At 41.5% G+C, this 16,718-nt stretch overlaps 1 long non-coding RNA gene and 1 other non-coding gene across 2 annotated transcripts; one reads left to right on the plus strand and one right to left on the minus strand.

The window, feature by feature from the left end:
- The first annotated feature begins 1,088 nt into the window (after nucleotides 1–1,088).
- LOC141423860 (uncharacterized) lies at nucleotides 1,089–15,230 on the plus strand. Its single transcript, XR_012448630.1, has 3 exons — nucleotides 1,089–1,780; nucleotides 3,487–3,593; nucleotides 11,298–15,230. It is a non-coding gene; the product is annotated as an uncharacterized lncRNA (long non-coding RNA).
- On the minus strand, nucleotides 12,945–13,048 carry LOC141424431 (U6 spliceosomal RNA). Its single transcript, XR_012449365.1, has one exon. It is a non-coding gene; the product is annotated as a U6 spliceosomal RNA (small nuclear RNA).
- Nucleotides 15,231–16,718: the final 1,488 nt, after the last annotated feature.

The following is a 16,718-nucleotide window of genomic DNA, read 5'->3' on the forward strand; positions in this document are numbered from 1 at the left end:
ATTATAGTTTCTTTTTTCAAGTTGAGTTCCATAGTAAATGACAACTGATTAGTGATAGGGCCATCAGGTGGCAGAAGGAGAAAGATACCTGAAGGCAGGAGATGGGGATTTTACTTATAACCACTGCCCTCTTTGCTCCCTGCTTCTGCCCAATCACCTATACGAGCCTTTATACTCCACCCTCACAGCCTTAAATAAGTCACGTCATCTCTGTGTTCAGTTTCATCAGCTGATAAATGGGAATGGTAGTACGTCATTGACATAAAGGTAGGGATTCCTTGACTTTCCTTCTGCTGTGAAAAATGAAATCTTAGGATTGTAATTGTTCAGCTCTGTGACATGAGTACACAAAGCTAAAAGGATTGGTTCCTGCCCCCAAAGAGCCCACAGTCTGGACTTGGGTAAAGGAAACAGAGAATTCAAGACACACAGTTGCTTCTAAAGACATGACACCCATGCCTGCCCAGGCAAGGTAAGGGAGCTTCCTCAGGGAGACTGAGCCTGAAGGGGTCTTCATGTCAATCGGGAATGGGGGGCCCTGGCAGGGAGAATCACATGTGGTTTTAAAAGAAGGCATGTTTTGAGGAAAAACTAAAAGTAAGCCTATAGTGCTGGGCCATAAAGAATGGTATGAGGTAGTCCAAATTGGGGGCTGGAGAGATGTCAGGCATTATTCAACCAAAATGGCTATCATGAAGGGAAGTATGGAAACTCCTTGTAGAGCTATCTGAAACTAACAAAAATGTCTCTTTTTCAAAAATGGAGGGCAGGAAGGTAAAACAGGTCCTGTCTGGGGTTGGTACCAATGGGAAGGGGGAGGATATAAGGAAAGGTTGTAGGAGGGTCAATATGGTGGAATTTTTATGTTCTCATGTGTGAAAATGGAAAAATGAGACCTGTTGAAATGATTCTAAGAATGGGAGGAGGAGGATAAATTGTAAACACTTTTATAAATGTCACAATGTACCCCCAGCACAACAAAAATATGATAATAAAAAATAAAATTTAAAAAAAAAGAGGGAAAGTATGGGGCTGACAGAGTAGCTCAAGTGGTAGAGCACCAGCCTAGCAAGTGTGAAGCCCTGAGTTCAAACCCCAGAACCACCAATACATACATACATACATACATAAATACATACATTAAATTCATACATAAATAAACAGAAGGGAAGTATGCAGAGTGCCAGGCCCATTGGGAGTGACAGGGTCCTGGAAGAGTGTTGGTAAGACTGCAGCTAAGGGTAGAACAGAAACAAAGTTATTACTTGACTCCAGGAAAGGCACATAAAGGTCTCTAAAAGAGTGGCTGTGGGGAGGTGTTTTGGAGCTAGGAGCAGCCCTGAGTTTATTGACTGAGGCAGAAGGAGGGAAGAACAAAGGATCATGTTCAATTTCTGGCTGGGAAACAGGCTGGATGACAGTGGCGTTCACTAAGGCGGGAGGCACAGGACAGACGCAGGTGTGGGGAGACGCATGAGGCTTTCCTATTTATGTCTTTCTTTCATCCTGTTCTGGTTGTATGATGCAATGCTAATGTTCGTATTTCTGAAGATGCTAACGAGCTATCGCTTGTTGCTTGCTTATTTCTCACTCTTGCCTTCTGTGGTCTCAAGAGTTGAGAGCATTTTTGAGTTTATCCCAGGCACACTGACTGACTCCCTTTGGCTGAAGTCCCATTCTTCAGGTGTGCTAGACTCAGCTTCACCCATCTTTCAACTTCTCCAGCTTTTCTGGAATCTCTTCTCTAGTAACCCTGCTCCGCTTGGTTGGATTGGGTTAGGTATGTCCACACCTTTTTATGTATTTACTATTATTTTAATGTGGCATTTGGAGGAAAAGGTAAATGGATGTGTTCGGTCTGTGATCTTAAACCAGCGCTTCTGAATTGGATATTTGATATCTTATGTTTAAGGAAGCTATCTAGTGTATTTAGGTGGTGATGTTTCTTGGACAATAGGATGCATGAATGGATCTGGGATTCAAGAGGCAAGCCTAAATCACAGATAAAGATCTGGATTACTGCTCCAGAACCCAAGGGTGGATACGAGTTTGCTTAGGGAGAACGTTCAGACTGAGAGGAGAAGAGGGAGCAAGCCCAATGCAGCCAATCGTCGATATTCAAGATAATTGCTTTTAGGATACAATATTCCCTGAGTTGAAGGGAAGGTAATGATAAATCAGAACTTCTCCTCTTACTGAAGAAAGGACCTCAGGATTGCTCCTTGAGTTTAGGACAGTTGCATCCAACCACGTAAAGATTTTAAAGCAGTAGGCATGACAAAGTTGAACAGGGTGAGGACAAGAGTTTTGCAGATGAGGGAGATAATCAAGGGTGTCACCATTTCCAGATAATGCTACTTAATTTGTTTTTGGTTCTGAGCCCACTGGAGTCTAGAACCATGGGGTTGTGGCTCCTGTGAGCTGTTCTCTTATTTTTTTTTTTTGCTGAGAACATGGCTTTGATTCAAGTGTCATTGTTCAACAAGATACGTGTTGATAGTCTCTACACATTGAGTAAATATTTATTGAAACCTTAGAATATGTCAGTCATTGGGTGTGGTGCTGGAGATATTAAAATATATAAACTAACATTCCTGTCCTCAAAGAGCTCATAGAGCCACACACATAAATTTCCTTCTGTGGCCCAATTTGACACTGCCAGCCACCAACTCCCATTATTTCATCAGCAATTTCAGGGAAGGTTTGGCTACCCCTCATTTTGACAGGTGGAGATGGAAGGTCTTATTTTGGAGACCTGGGTGGTATTTTGTGTACTGGTTAAGTAAAAGTTGAGGATTTTTTTGACTATTTTTGTCACTGTTCTAATCTAGTATGGTGCTATGCTTAGTACAGAGTGGGCATCACTACATATTAGTTTATTTAGTCTTTATTTTTATCACTTCAAATTATTATCAAGCAAAGGTTCTAAGAAAGCAAGCACCTTCTACAAAACAAGAACATCTTTCAGAGAGAGCTGATGAAATAATATGGTTTTTAAGAATCAAACTTCAAATAAGTATAGTTTGTAAATAAGTCATTGGTTAAAAAAATACAACCAATCAAAGAATGATTGTCTATTTACAAATGCCTTCCTTATAAACACCCACATCCAAGCAAAAACAATTTCTTTTAAATCTGGAATTTTAGCTGTTGTGTTTCTAAAATCAATTTTTTAAAGGCTTCCAAAGAGATTGGAAAATTTTAATTAAGTAGAGAATAATAGTGTAGATTGGCAAAGGTTGAGTACTGAATGTTCAACTAAAACTAGCCAGATGGGGAAGTGCACTCCTATAATCTCAGCTCTCTGGAGGTTGAGGTAGGAAGATCATGAAATCAAGGCTACATAAGCATGATCCTGTCTCAAAACAAACAAAAAAAGTCCCCAAAACAAAACAAATTCAGCTAAAACTAAGGAAAATAACAGTAGTGAAGGGACAAAAAGAGGAGGATATGACCATTTTGAATGATGACTTTTTTCTATTTTAGGTAAATTGTTGAAATTTCTTCATTCATTCACCCATTCACTCATCTAGTCAATCAACGAATACACTCAGCGTTGTCCAGGCACTGTGCTAGGTGCAAGAGATGCACAGGTGAATTTGACATCTTTCCTTCTCATTGGATATTCACTGATAAGTGAATGAAATTTCACCAAAGAAAGAGTGCAAAGTGTGCAGGACTGGGTACGATGGTTCACATTTATAATCCTAGCTACTTGGGAAGCAGAGATGAAGAGGATCAGAGATCACAGCCAACCTGGGCAAAAGGTTCATGAGACCCCGTCTCAATCAATGGCTGGGTACAGTAGTGTGTACCTGTCATCCCAGCTACTCAGGGAAGCACAAATAGGAGGATTGTGTTCCAGGGTGGCCTGGGCAAAAAGTGAGACCTTATCTCAAAAAAACCAACACAAACAGGGCTGGTGGAGTGGCTCAGGTGGTAGAGCACCTGCCTAGCAAACTTGAGGCTCTGAGTTCAAATCTCAGCATTGAAAAGAAACAAACAACCCAGAGTACAAAGTGTGCAGGAAGTGCGTGTTGCCTGGGCAGCTTACTTTAGTTAGCTCATGCTGCCACCTGCTGAGCATTTTCTTTTCATAGCGTTAAGCTACCCAAGGCAGGAGATACAGAATTTAAGAAAGACTGAGCAAGTAGAGAAAGAATTTCCAGTTTTGTGTGCTGGCCCGTGCATTTTTCTTTCATTTTTAAAACGTGACTTTCAGAGTATTTTAAAATGATTATTCTTAGCTGTACGATTTACGGGGTACAGTGTGACAATTTGGTATATGGACACCGTGAAAGACTCAAATCAAGGCAGTTTATATTTCCTTTCAGCTCAGACATTCAAAAAGCCTTTTTTTTAGATTTGTGATGTTGGCGTTTGAACTCAGGGCTTAGCACTTGGCAAAGCAGATGCTCTACCACTTGATCCACACTGCCAGTCCATTTTGCTCTGGTTATTTTGGGAGCTTGTGAACTATTTGCCTCGTCTGGCCTCGAACCTCTATCCTCCTGATTTCAGTCTCCCAAGTAGCTGTGATTACAGGTGTGAGCCACCAGCACCTGGCTAAAAGTGTTCTTTTGATTGACACATAGTAGTTGTGCGTACTTATGGGGCACAGTGTGTTTTTCTCGGTGAGTACACTTTTTCTCTTCCTTTCCACCCAGCCCCCTGAGGCACCATCCTCTGACTGAGCCACCTCCTGTAGGCTCAGAGCAATTGCTTTCCTGCTCTTCCTCCCACAGAGTTTTGCTACTGAGCTTCTGTATGGAGAAAGTTTGGCTTTCTTTGGCGTCTTTCCATTTTGATGGGAGTTAGAATTTCTTGCCAGACACACACTGGAGGTGTGTGCCTGCATTGCCTAACCTGGGCAGAAAAGAGCCCAAGGTCCTTGCAACAGGCATTCTCTCCCAATTTTGAACCTGCTCGAAGTGCTGAGGGGTCGGGCAGGAATTTACCAACCCCTCATGGTGGTCTGGGTTCAGGACCTCTGGGCTGCTTCAGAATGCTGCAAGTGTGGTGGCCCAAGTCTATAATCCCAGCTACGCTGGAGGCAAAGGTAGAAGGGAAGATCATGGTCCAGGCTGGCCCAAGCAAAAAATAGGAGATGCTATCTGAAAAATAAGTAAAGCAAAAAGGTGTGGCTCAAGTGGTAGAAAGCTTGACTAACAAGCATAAGGTCCTGAGTTCAAACCCCAGCACCACCAATAAAAACCAGAACAAACAAACAAAAGCTCTGCCTGGAAGGTGGGGCCCAGGAGATTGGGTATTAAATAGGCGATTTGCTTCGCTCCATCAGTCTTTGAAGTGGTGCACTCTGGGATGCGTTGAAATGCATTCTGTGATAGATTAATCACTAGGGACCCATTTGTACACGTTCAAATGCCTGGCTCATCCTGCCCTGCTTCGAGCCAAGGGAGCCCCTGAATCACTGATGTTTTATCCAGAAAAGATTAATCGAGTAGAGACTACTTGGTTGGACACAAAACCTCAGAGGTCACCATCTTCCTTTGCGTGCTTCACATCAAAAATTATTCCAGGTTTAAGCAGATTAAAGCAACTGTTGCAGCACTAAACATACTTTTAAAATAAGTCCAATAATAACTTTCCAGCTTCTTGCCCTGGATCACTTAATGGGGAATATCCTGAAGTGTACCTAGTGTGCTCCCCACCCAGGTGCATCCTTTAAGAGTATCTGCACTGGAAAGAAGGGCAGTGTGGTGGACTGTGAAACAAGTTAACTGCTGAATTTCTTCTCTGGCCCTCTATGTTCTTGACTCTTTTTCTTTTTTCTTTTAGTTTTTTTTCTTTTTGGTGGGACTGGGGTTTGAACTCAGGGTTTCACAGTTGCAAAGCAGGTGCTCCACCGCTTGAGCTACACCTCCAGTCCATTTTGCTCTGGTTATTTTGGAGATGGGGTTCTTGCAAACTGTTTGTTCAGGCTAGCCTCAAACCATGATCCATCTGAACTTAGTCTACCAAACAGCTAGGGTTATAAGCGTGAGCCACTGCAGCCAGTACTCGGTTTTATGTTTGTTTTTGTGATATCCGGGTTTGAACTCAGGGTGCGAGGCAGGCGCTCTATTGCTTGAGCCACACTTGTTTTGGTTGTTCTTGATACAGGGTCTCATTTTATGCACTGGTTGGTTTGGACCAGATCCTCCTATTTGTGCTTCCCCCCGTGCACCTGGGATGACAGGTGCACACCACCCTGCCCAGGCATTGTTTGAGATGGGATCTCCTGAACTTTTTACCCAAGCTGGCCTTCAAAAACCACCGATCCTCTGCATCGCTGACTCTCAAGTAACTAGGATTACACGCTTGAGCCACCGAATGTTGCCTCATTCTCAGTTTAAAACTTAGTTTCTTATCAGTAAAAACTCAGTGATTATAATTAGCTCCACAGTCCTACTGTTTCTGTCCTGTTGTTTCGGGGTGGTCTCTGAGTCTCAGAGACACTTGTGTGATGTTGTGGCATCCTGGTGGGCGTTGTGTGAGTTTGGCCCTTGGATACTCCTGTCTTTCCTTGACTTTTGTATCTCATTCTTTTGGGTCTTGAGCATTGCTCTCTGGTCCTACTGAGACCTGCTATGCCTCCCAGTCATCAGGACTAAACTTGTATCATCCTTGTCCTAATCACGATGACAAGCTTGGTGAACTCAGCTTGTCCCATGTCATTTCTGGGAGCCTCAGCGTCCAGCTTCTCTCCCAGCACCACACTGGATGTCAGAGACTCTGAGCACTCTTAGGGCCTCATCACCCCCTTGCCTCCACTGAGGGGACCCAGTGGCTCAGGTTGTCAGGGAAGATTGGCAGTGGCTTTTTTTGCTTTGGAACAGCTCAGATGAGTCTGAATTATCTTGCCTCTCTGCAGAGACTTGGCCTTGGGGAAGGCAGTGACGGCACTGGATTTCATCGCCAGCAATGAAATCCTCAGTCCCCCTAATCCTTACTCTCCTGCTTCTGGTCAAACTCTTATCTTCTGTGACCAGACACTGCTCCTATGACATCACACATTTTCTGTGGTTATGATGTAAATATTAGGTCTTGGTCCTTCAGGTATTGTCTTTAATTAAAGTCAGATTTGGTTATTAAAAAAAATGTTACATGGAAGGCTAAGATTGGGAGGATCACAGTGCCAGGCCAGCCTGGGCAAAAAGTTCATGGGACCCCTCCCCCGCCAACTCAACCAACAGCTGAGTGCAGTGGCATGCACCTGTCATCCCAGACATTTTTTCATGTGTTTTCTGGCCATTCAAATTTCTTCTTTTGAGAAAGTTCTGTTTAGTTCACTTGCCCATTTCTTTATTGGTTCATTAGTTTTGGGAGAATTTAGTTTTTTAAGTTCCCTATATATTCTGGGTGTAACTGGCAAATATTTTCTCCCACACTGTGGGTGTTCTCTTCAGTTTAGAGACCATTCCTTTTGATGAACAGAAGCTTTTTAGCTTTATGAGGTCCCATTTATCTATGCTATCTCTTAGTTGCTGTGCTGCTGGGGTTTTGTTCAGAAAGTTCTTACCTATACCTACTAACTCCAGAGTATTTCCTACTCTTTCCTGTATCAACTTAAGAGTTTGGGGTCTGATATTAAGATCCTTGATCCATTTTGAGTTAATCTTGGTATAGGGTGATATACATGGATCTAGTTTCAGTTTTTTGCAGACTGCTAGCCAGTTTTCCCAGCAGTTTTTGTTGAAGAGGCTGCTATTTCTCCATCGTATATTTTTAGCTCCTTTGTCAAAGACAAGTTGGTTATAGTTGTGTGGCTTCATATCTGGGTCCTCTATTCTGTTCCACTGGTCTTCATGTCTGTTTTTGTGCCAGTACCATGCTGTTTTTATTGTTATTGCTTTGTAATATAGTTTGAAGTCAGGTATTGTGATACCTCCTGCATTGTTCTTTTGACTGAGTATTGTCTTGGCTATTTGTGGCCTCTTGTGTTTCCATATAAATTTAACAGTAGATTTTTCAATCTCTTTAATGAATGTCATTGGAATTTTGATGGGAATTGCATTAAACATGTAGATTAGTTGCTGGGCACTGGTGGCTCATGCTTGTAATCTTAGATACTCAGGAGGCAGAGATCAGGAGGATCATGGTTCAAAGCCTGCCCAGGCAAATAGCTCATAAGACCCTATCTTGAAAATACACAACACAGTAAAGGGCTGTTGGGTGACTCAAGTGGTAACATGCCCACCTAGCAAGTGTGAGGCCCCACGTTCAAACCTCAGTACCACCACCACCAAAAAAAAAGCTTCAAGTTAAGGATTAAATTGTTTTCTCGGTATCCTCTCTACCTCCAAAACTCCAATATTCCTTGAATGGAAGGAAAAGTAACAGATCAGAGGAATTAAAAAAAAATTGGATATCAAAATAACCCACTGCAAGGACAGATATAGTCACCATACAATTAATTTTGTGAGGTGATGAAGAAACTTTTGTTTGCAAGAATTCCATCGTAGGAGAAGAATTTGATTGGAAGATAATCCTTAAGTCTCCTCAAGATGAAGACAGATCTTAGGGGCAATGTGATATAAATGCTGGTCTCTAAACTACTGCACAAAAGATAAAGGGAAGAATTTGTTCCAGCAACAGAAGGGGAGGGAGGCTGAGAAGAGGAGGAAAAGAAGACAAGAAAGATGACAGAAAGGTGTGCACTGCAAAATGTGACCCTATTTTGTGACAAAGAAAGAAAGAGTCACTGGGAAATAAAGGTAGAATTTGTAGTTTAGCAGACAATCCAAGAAACAAAAATATATGTGAGAAAGTAGAGCTCAGGCACATGGCCTTAGGTTGGTTGTAATTTCGTGCCAGGCCTTATTTTTTTATTTATTTATCAGCAGTATTGGGGTTTACACTTTGAGCCACTCCACCAGCCTCTCCCTCCCCTTTTTTTCAAGATAGAATCTCGAGAACTATTTGCCCAGACTGGCTTCAAACTGAGATCCTATTTAAGTGCTTAATTTAGATTGGCAGAGAAGTAAGTACTATTGTTGATATCCCTATTATCAAATGTAGAAACTGAGGCACAGGGGAGAGCAGAAACTTAACCAAGTATTGGGGGAGAACCCCAATTTCATGGAAAGGATGAAGGTAAGGCCAGGGAAATGACTGAGCCAGCAGCCAGGTAGGCTTGGCAGTACCTCATGGGTGCGAAAGCAGACAAGAGACTCAATGGATCAGGCCAGACCGTTTATTACTTACACCATGGCACAGAGTAGAAGCATCAGCTTGGTAATTCTGGTTTCTCTGCTCCTTAGTCCATTGGGGGAACTTGGGGTCCAGATAGCAGCTACTCCCTTGTGTCATGTATGAGGATCTCAGCATCTTCTACAGCAAGCAGCAAACAGGCCAGACCTCCAACAAGGAAGGCATTGTTGGGAAGCCATGTGGCGTGAGCTGTGGTGACTTAATAGCTGTGGGTCTAGCTACAGAAGCCTCTCAGAGTCAGAGGATGGCAAGGTGAGCTTTGGCACACTCAGTAAGGACATGTAGAGAGGCCAACAATGAAAAACTCACTTGCACACCAGGACTATGGCTAGTAAGAAATGACACCAGGACTTGAACTTGGGCAATCTCGCTCAAGATTGGAGATAGAGGCTTGAGTCAATTCTTTTTAGGTGGCACTGGGGTTTGAGCTCAGGGCCTCACACTTGAACCACACTACCAGCCCTGTAGCAGTGGTTTTTTTTTTTTTTTTTCAAATGGTTTCATCTAAATTTCTTTATTTTTTTTTTTTATCATTCATATGTGCATACAAGGCTTGGGTCATTTCTCCCCCCTACCCCCACCCCCTCCCTTACCACCCACTCTGCCCCCTCCTTCTCCCCCCCACCCCCTCAATACCCAGCAGAAACTATTTTGCCCTTATTTCTAATTTTGTTGTAGAGAGAGTATAAGCAATAATAGGAAGGAACAAGGGTTTTTGCTGGTTGAGATAAGGATAGCTATACAGGGACTTGACTCACATTAATTTCCTGTGCCTGTGTGTTACCTTCTAGGTTAATTCTTTTTGATCTCACCTTTTCTCTAGTTCCTGGTCCCCTTTTCCTATTGGCCTCAGTTGCTTTTAAGGTATCTGATTTAGTTTCTCTGCGTTAAGGGCAACAAATGCTAGCTAATTTTTTAGGTGTCTTACCTATCCTCACCCCTCTCTTGTGTGCTCTCGCTTTTATCATGTGCTCAAAGTCCAATCCCATTGTTGTGTTTGCCCTTGATCTAATGTCCACATATGAGGGAGAACATACGATTTTTGGCCTTTTGGGCCAGGCTAACCTCACTCAGAATGATGTTCTCCAATTCCATCCATTTACCAGCGAATGATAACATTTTGTTCTTCTTCATGGCTGCATAAAATTCCATTGTGTATAGATACCACATTTCCTTGATCCATTCATCAGTGGTGGGGCATCTTGGCTGTTTCCATAACTTGGCTATTGTGAATAGTGCCACAATAAACATGGGTGTGTAGCAGTGTTTTTTAATTGGGGATAATTTTGCCTTCAACTCCCTGGGGACATCTGTCAGTGCTTGGAGATGTTCTTGGTTGTCACATGGGGTTGGGGGATGGGAGAGTGCTACTGGCATTTAGTGAGTAGACCAGGGATGCTACAGTGCACAGGACACAGTCTTCCATGACAGAGAAATTTCCAGAAATGTCAATAGTGCTGAGTTTGAAAAACTGCCGTTGACATCTTCCTTACATTATTCAAGGAACATTTCATTAAAGCTGGCCAAGAATGGACAGAATCAGGAGATGAGTGAAAGGAGACCTATTCAGCTAGTATAGTAGCCGAAAGTGTTTTAATGCTTTTCAGATTAAGAGAACATAAACGAAAACAATTTCATCTTTATGGCTGGAACAGATGTTAGTTGATTTAGTATTTGTATAGTTGAAGAAAACCAAGGGCATAAAATCTTTGTGACAGGCATAGCTAACCAGATACATACCTGCTCCCAGAAGTTTCGATCCCAGAAGACTGAAACTCAGCCACAGGGAGGAAGGTCATCGTGTGGAGAACACAGAGGAGGGACGGTAGCAGGTGACAGATACTTGCCACAGAGCAGACTTGACTGAGGCAGTGGGGATAAAAGTTTGTGTTTCAAAGTGCTCTGTGGCCTTTTTCCATGACAGCAGAGTGGCAAAGACCTAAGGTTTTGTACCAAGGGATGATTTAAAATTACTTAAAATTCAAGCAAGTCTAAAACATTAATACACTTAAAAATGAATATACAAATAAAAACCTACATGACTCTCCATCAACAATCCTGTTTTATCATTTCTGATCTTCCAGGCTGCCAACACTAGAATGTAGGATTTCAATACAATCCATGAAAAGAACAGAGAGGAAGAACTGGTGTGCAACACATTTCAAGGGTGTGTGAAATTAACTTAATTCAATGGAACCCTATAATTACTTCACAGTCTGTATTCAACTTCATTAAATTTGAAATTTAGTATTGTTACTTTCCTGTTCTTGGAAAGGATACCTCAGAGATTCCGGGAAATTGGAGGATCCAACATTATGCTTATGAAAGGAAGGAAAATCTCTAAATTCAGGACCAAATTACAGATGGCAAAGGGAGCTTGTTGAGTAAGTATTGATGTCACCAGGTCATTCTGCGCAGATATAATTTTGATAAAAATAGCAAATAGGTAAAACGTACCCAGAGAGATGGAAAATGCTAAAGAAGACATCAACAGGAAATGCTAGGGATCAAAAACACAGGCAGTAATGCGTGCCTGTGATGGGCTCGTTAGTAGATTGGATGGGGCTGAGGGAAGAATCTCAGAGCAAGAGGACAAGACAGCAGAAACTCCCCAAAGTGAAAAGCAAAAGGAGAAAAAAGACTGGAAACCCCCAAGAAGAGACACCCAAGAACTGTACGACATTTACAAAAGTTATAACAAGTGCATAATGGGAATACTGGAAAGAAGAAAGAGAGAAAAAAGCAAAAGAAATATTTGAAGCGATAGCAACTGAGAATTTCCCCAAATTAGCATCAGACACCAAACCATAGATGCAGGAAGCTCCGAGAACACCAAGATAAATGAACTAGACCAAGGGATATCACTTTCACACTTCAGAAAATCAAAGACAAACCATCCTGTAAGAAGCCAAAAGAAAGAAACACCTTTTCCATAGAGGAACAAAGATGGCGATTGCATTCAACTTCTCAGAGACCATAAATACAAGAAAAGAGTGGAGTGACATATTAAAGGGGAAAAAAAGTCACCAGCTTAAAATTTTCCGTCCTGTGAAATTGTCTTTCAAAAGTGAAGGAGAAGAAGGCCTTCCCAGTGTATTAGTGCATTTACTATAACGAACTACCTGAAGCTGAGTAAATTGTAAAGAACTGTTTTATTCAGCTCCCAGCTCTGTGGACACCTCCTGGCAGGTGGCATCGTGGGGGGAGGGCCCACACCAGGGAGAGACCGTGTGGAAGCAGGGGGGCTGGGGAATGGTAGCTCTCTCTCATAGCTACTCTCTCCTGACCCTTAACTCAGGAGTCCCAGGGGAACTACTTTAATGCCTTTTGAGGGCAGAATTCCCCATGACCTAGAGCCCTCCCAGAAGGTCACATCCCTTAAAAGTTCTTCCACCTTTTAACATTGCCACACTGGAGACCAAGCTTGGGGGACATGCCACATTCACACCACAGTACTCAGACAAGCAAAAATTGAGGACATTTGTTGCCACTAGACATGTCTCGAAAGAAAGATGAAAAGCAGTTCTGCAGAACTTCAGAAAGAAGCAGCAACTTGGATACGTGTGAAGAAGGGGGCTGTGTGGCTCAAGTGTTAGAGCACTTGCCTAGCAAGCACAAGACCCTGAGTTCAAATCCCAGTACCATCCCTCCAACCAAAAAAATTAAAAGAAAATTCAAACAAAAAAAGAAACCAAGAAAGAGCAGGGCTGGGGATGTAGCTCAGTGACAGAGGGCTTACCTAATGCTGCATGTATTTGCATGTCATCCTTGTGCAGGAGCCGTGCTAATCTTCCCTGTATGGTTCCAATTTTAGTACATGTGCTGCTGAAGTCACCACCTTTTTCTGTTTCTCAATTTACTAATATTATCCCTTTGCTATTTATTCAGCTTTCTGTATTACTTTGTTAATTTACTTTTTCTCTATAGGGGATGTTGGGGAAAATTAAGATTGTGGGTTTCTTTTTTTTTTTTTTTCCAGTACTGGAGTTTGAACTCAGGGCCTACACCTATAGCCACTCCTACAGCCCTTTTTTGTGATAGGTTTTTTGAGATAGGGTCTTCTGAACTTTTTGCCCAGGCTGGCTTCGAACTGCGATCCTCTTGATCTCTGCTTCCTGAGTAGCTAGGATTACAGGTGTGAGCTACCGGCGCCTGGCAAGATTGTGGTTTTTTTTTTTTTTTCTTAAATTACCCATTAATATCCAAATACTGTCTTGGACCAATTACTTCCAGTTTAAAAAACCATGTATTGAGTGGCAAATGCCTGTAATCCCATCTACACGGGAGGTATAGATAGGATACTCATGAGTTCCAGGCCATTCTGGGTGTCTGGGTGTCTTTTAAATGGTTGTGACCTCAGCTTCCAACAGTAGTTGAGAAAGGTACTAAACTAGGCCAACCTGAGAGACTCTTGGAGCAAGGATGCAAGTGGACCCCACTTTCTCCTGTGACTCTAAGCAGTTGATAGTGGCTTCTTGAATTCTGTGCCACCAGATTCCAAGATTAAAGTCTGACTTGGTGGGGTGGAAGTCCCACAAACAAAAATTCAGAACCAGATCACTTTAGTGGAGAAATTTACCAATGTTCAAAGAATGACACCATTTTTTTTTTACAAACTCCTCCAAAGAACAGGAGAGGGAGGAACAATTCCTAAGTCATTCTATGAAGCCAACCTTGATACCAAAACAGGAAAAAAAAACATTATAAGAAAACTTTCTGTAAATGATTGAACTCTGTTCTTCAATATTCCTTATGAATACAGATCTAATATCTTTAGCAAAATGCCATCAAACTGAACCCAGAAACATACACAAAGGATTACGCAACATGACCAAGTGGTATTTACCTGAGCAATGCAAATTTGGTTCAATATATGAAAATTAATTAATGTAATACAACCCATTTATGGAATAAAGGACAAAAATAAAGTGTCATCTGAATAGGTGCAGAAAAATCACTTGACCAAATCCAATACTGTGGCATGTTAAATCCCATCCGACAAACCCAGAATGGAAAGGAACACTGATAACCTAATAAGGGAATGTATAAAAGTCACAGCTAATATCATACCTAATGGTAAGAGGTTAAAAGAATTCACCTTAAGATCAGAAATAACACAAGGGCATTTGCTCTTGACATTTATTCAATATTGTTCAAGAGGTATTCGCTACAGCAATTGGCAGGAAAAAGAAGTAAAAGGCACCCAGATTGGAAAGGAGGAAAAAAAGGTATCTTTATTTATAGGTGATATGGAATTATGGGTAGAAAATCCTAAGGAATTCCCCACCCCTGCTCCCCTACAAGCTATGAAACTCGTAAATAGGTTTAGCAGGGTTGCAGGATACAGGATTAAAGTATAACTGTATTTCCATACTCCAGCAGTGAGTAGCAGAAAAGTAAAATTAAGAAAACAACTCCATTTCCAACAGTGTGAAGTAGCATAACATACTGAGGAGAAAATTTAACGAAGGCAGCGCCAGTGATGTGCACATTGAAAACTAGAAAACACACTGAAAGAAGAAATTAAGGAAAAGACTTCTTGTGTTCATGAATCAGAAGACTTAGTATTGCCAAGATGGCAATACTTAGCTCAGCAATCCATCTGCAGTTTGGACACCGTCTATGTCAAAATCCCAGAAGCCTTTTTGCAGAAACCAGCAAACTGATCCTGACATTCACATGCCCATGCAGGAAGCCCAGAATAACTAAGGCAATCTGGAAAGGGGGACGCACACAAACCGATTTCCAAACTTGCTTCAGGGTAACGGCAGCCAAGCTGTGTTATAGCGTAAGGATAGACCTGCAGGCCAGCATTGAGAGTCTAGAAATATACTCTTGTATTTTTGATTAGTTGACTTGTGTGTGTGGCTTGGGGACTGAACCCAGGGCCTTGTGTATGCTGGGCAAGTCCTCTACCACTGAGACAGACCCCAGCCCTCACCTGAGTTTTGTCAAGAGTGTCCAAATAATTTTATAGTGGAAGAACAGTCTTTTCAACAAATGGTGTTGGGCCAACAGGGTGTTTTACAAAAGAATGAATTTGGATTCTTACCATAGCATGTGCAAAAATTATGTAAATGGATCACAGACATACATGTAAGAGTTAAAACTCTGAAACTGTTGGAGAAAACACAGAACTAAATATCTCTGATCTTGGGTTAGGAAAGTGTTCTTAGTTATAGCACTAAAAGCACAAGTGACACAAACCTGTGAAATAAATATAAAAATGTTTCTGCTTCAGAGGGTACTATCAAGAAAGTGAGAGCTTAGCATGGTGGTACAAGCCTGTAATCCCAGCACTCAGGAGGATGGCAAATTAGAGGCCAGACCAAGTTCTCATCTCCCCTCTCCACCTCATTGGTCTTGTGATATTCCTGATTCAGGGGTTGTGTGAAGCCAGCATAATAAATAGATTGGATTAAATATGGATCACACTGAACTGCTTACAAAGGTGCTTACTCCTTAAGTATTAATGCTCTTGAAATTAATATTTTAGGCTTTCAAGGAAAAGAATCAAAATGGAGTAGCATTGGTTCAGATCATTTAAGAGTTGGAAGGCCACTGTTAACCAGATCACAGATGTGTCAGCAGCTGAACCTTTGGACTGGGCTGCACACCTGTTCACTTATGGATGCAAGTTGACCTTTGAAATGCTGTTAACTGTGGAACCTCTGCAGACCCTCTGTCTTCCCCAAATTACCCAGAACCCAAGACCACACTCAATCCCTTTCTTACAAACCAGCTTAATTTCTGCTGCCACCAATCATAATTCCTCAACAAATTATGTAATTAATTTACATAATGTGTGGTTTAAAGCTACACATTGCAGACTCCATTTTGTAGAATCTCAGAGCACATTTTTAAAAATGTTTGAGCTGGGCACTGGTGGCTCTCACCTGTAGTCCTACTACTCAGGAGAGAGAGATCAGGAGGATCTTGGTTTAAAACCACCCCAGGCAAATAGTTTGTGAGATCCTATATAAAAAATACCAAACACAAAAAAGGACTGGCAGAATGGCTCAAGTGGTAAAATGCCTGAGTTCAAACTCACCCCAGTAACACCAAAAAAAGAAAAAAGAAAAAAAAAAAATGCTTGACTCTGTTTCCCTATTGCAAACTCAGTTAGCTCCAAATAAATCTATTTTTTTTTCTTTCAACCAGGTTGATTTTATCCTAGGTTGAAAAAGCTAAACCTGTTAAAATGACAGATTAAAATCTTTTATAATTTATTTTATTACTATTATTATTACTGTTATTTGAAATACCCATGGCTTGGTGTGTGCTACTGAACTACATCCCCAGCTCTCAACTTTTTCTTAAAGAACCTAAGCATGTTAACTATAGAGTATTTGGAAAATTTGAAAAAAAATTTATATAAGTAAAATCACCCACAATCTGACAACCCAGCCATAATCATTATTGACATTTTGATGTTTTTCAAAGGGCACTTTTGTCTGTTTTTTTTTTTTTTCACTATAATTTGAGATGGGGAAAACTCTATTATT

The sequence above is a fragment of the Castor canadensis genome, chromosome 6 (assembly GCF_047511655.1).
Source record: "Castor canadensis chromosome 6, mCasCan1.hap1v2, whole genome shotgun sequence".
Lineage (NCBI taxonomy): Eukaryota > Metazoa > Chordata > Mammalia > Rodentia > Castoridae > Castor > Castor canadensis.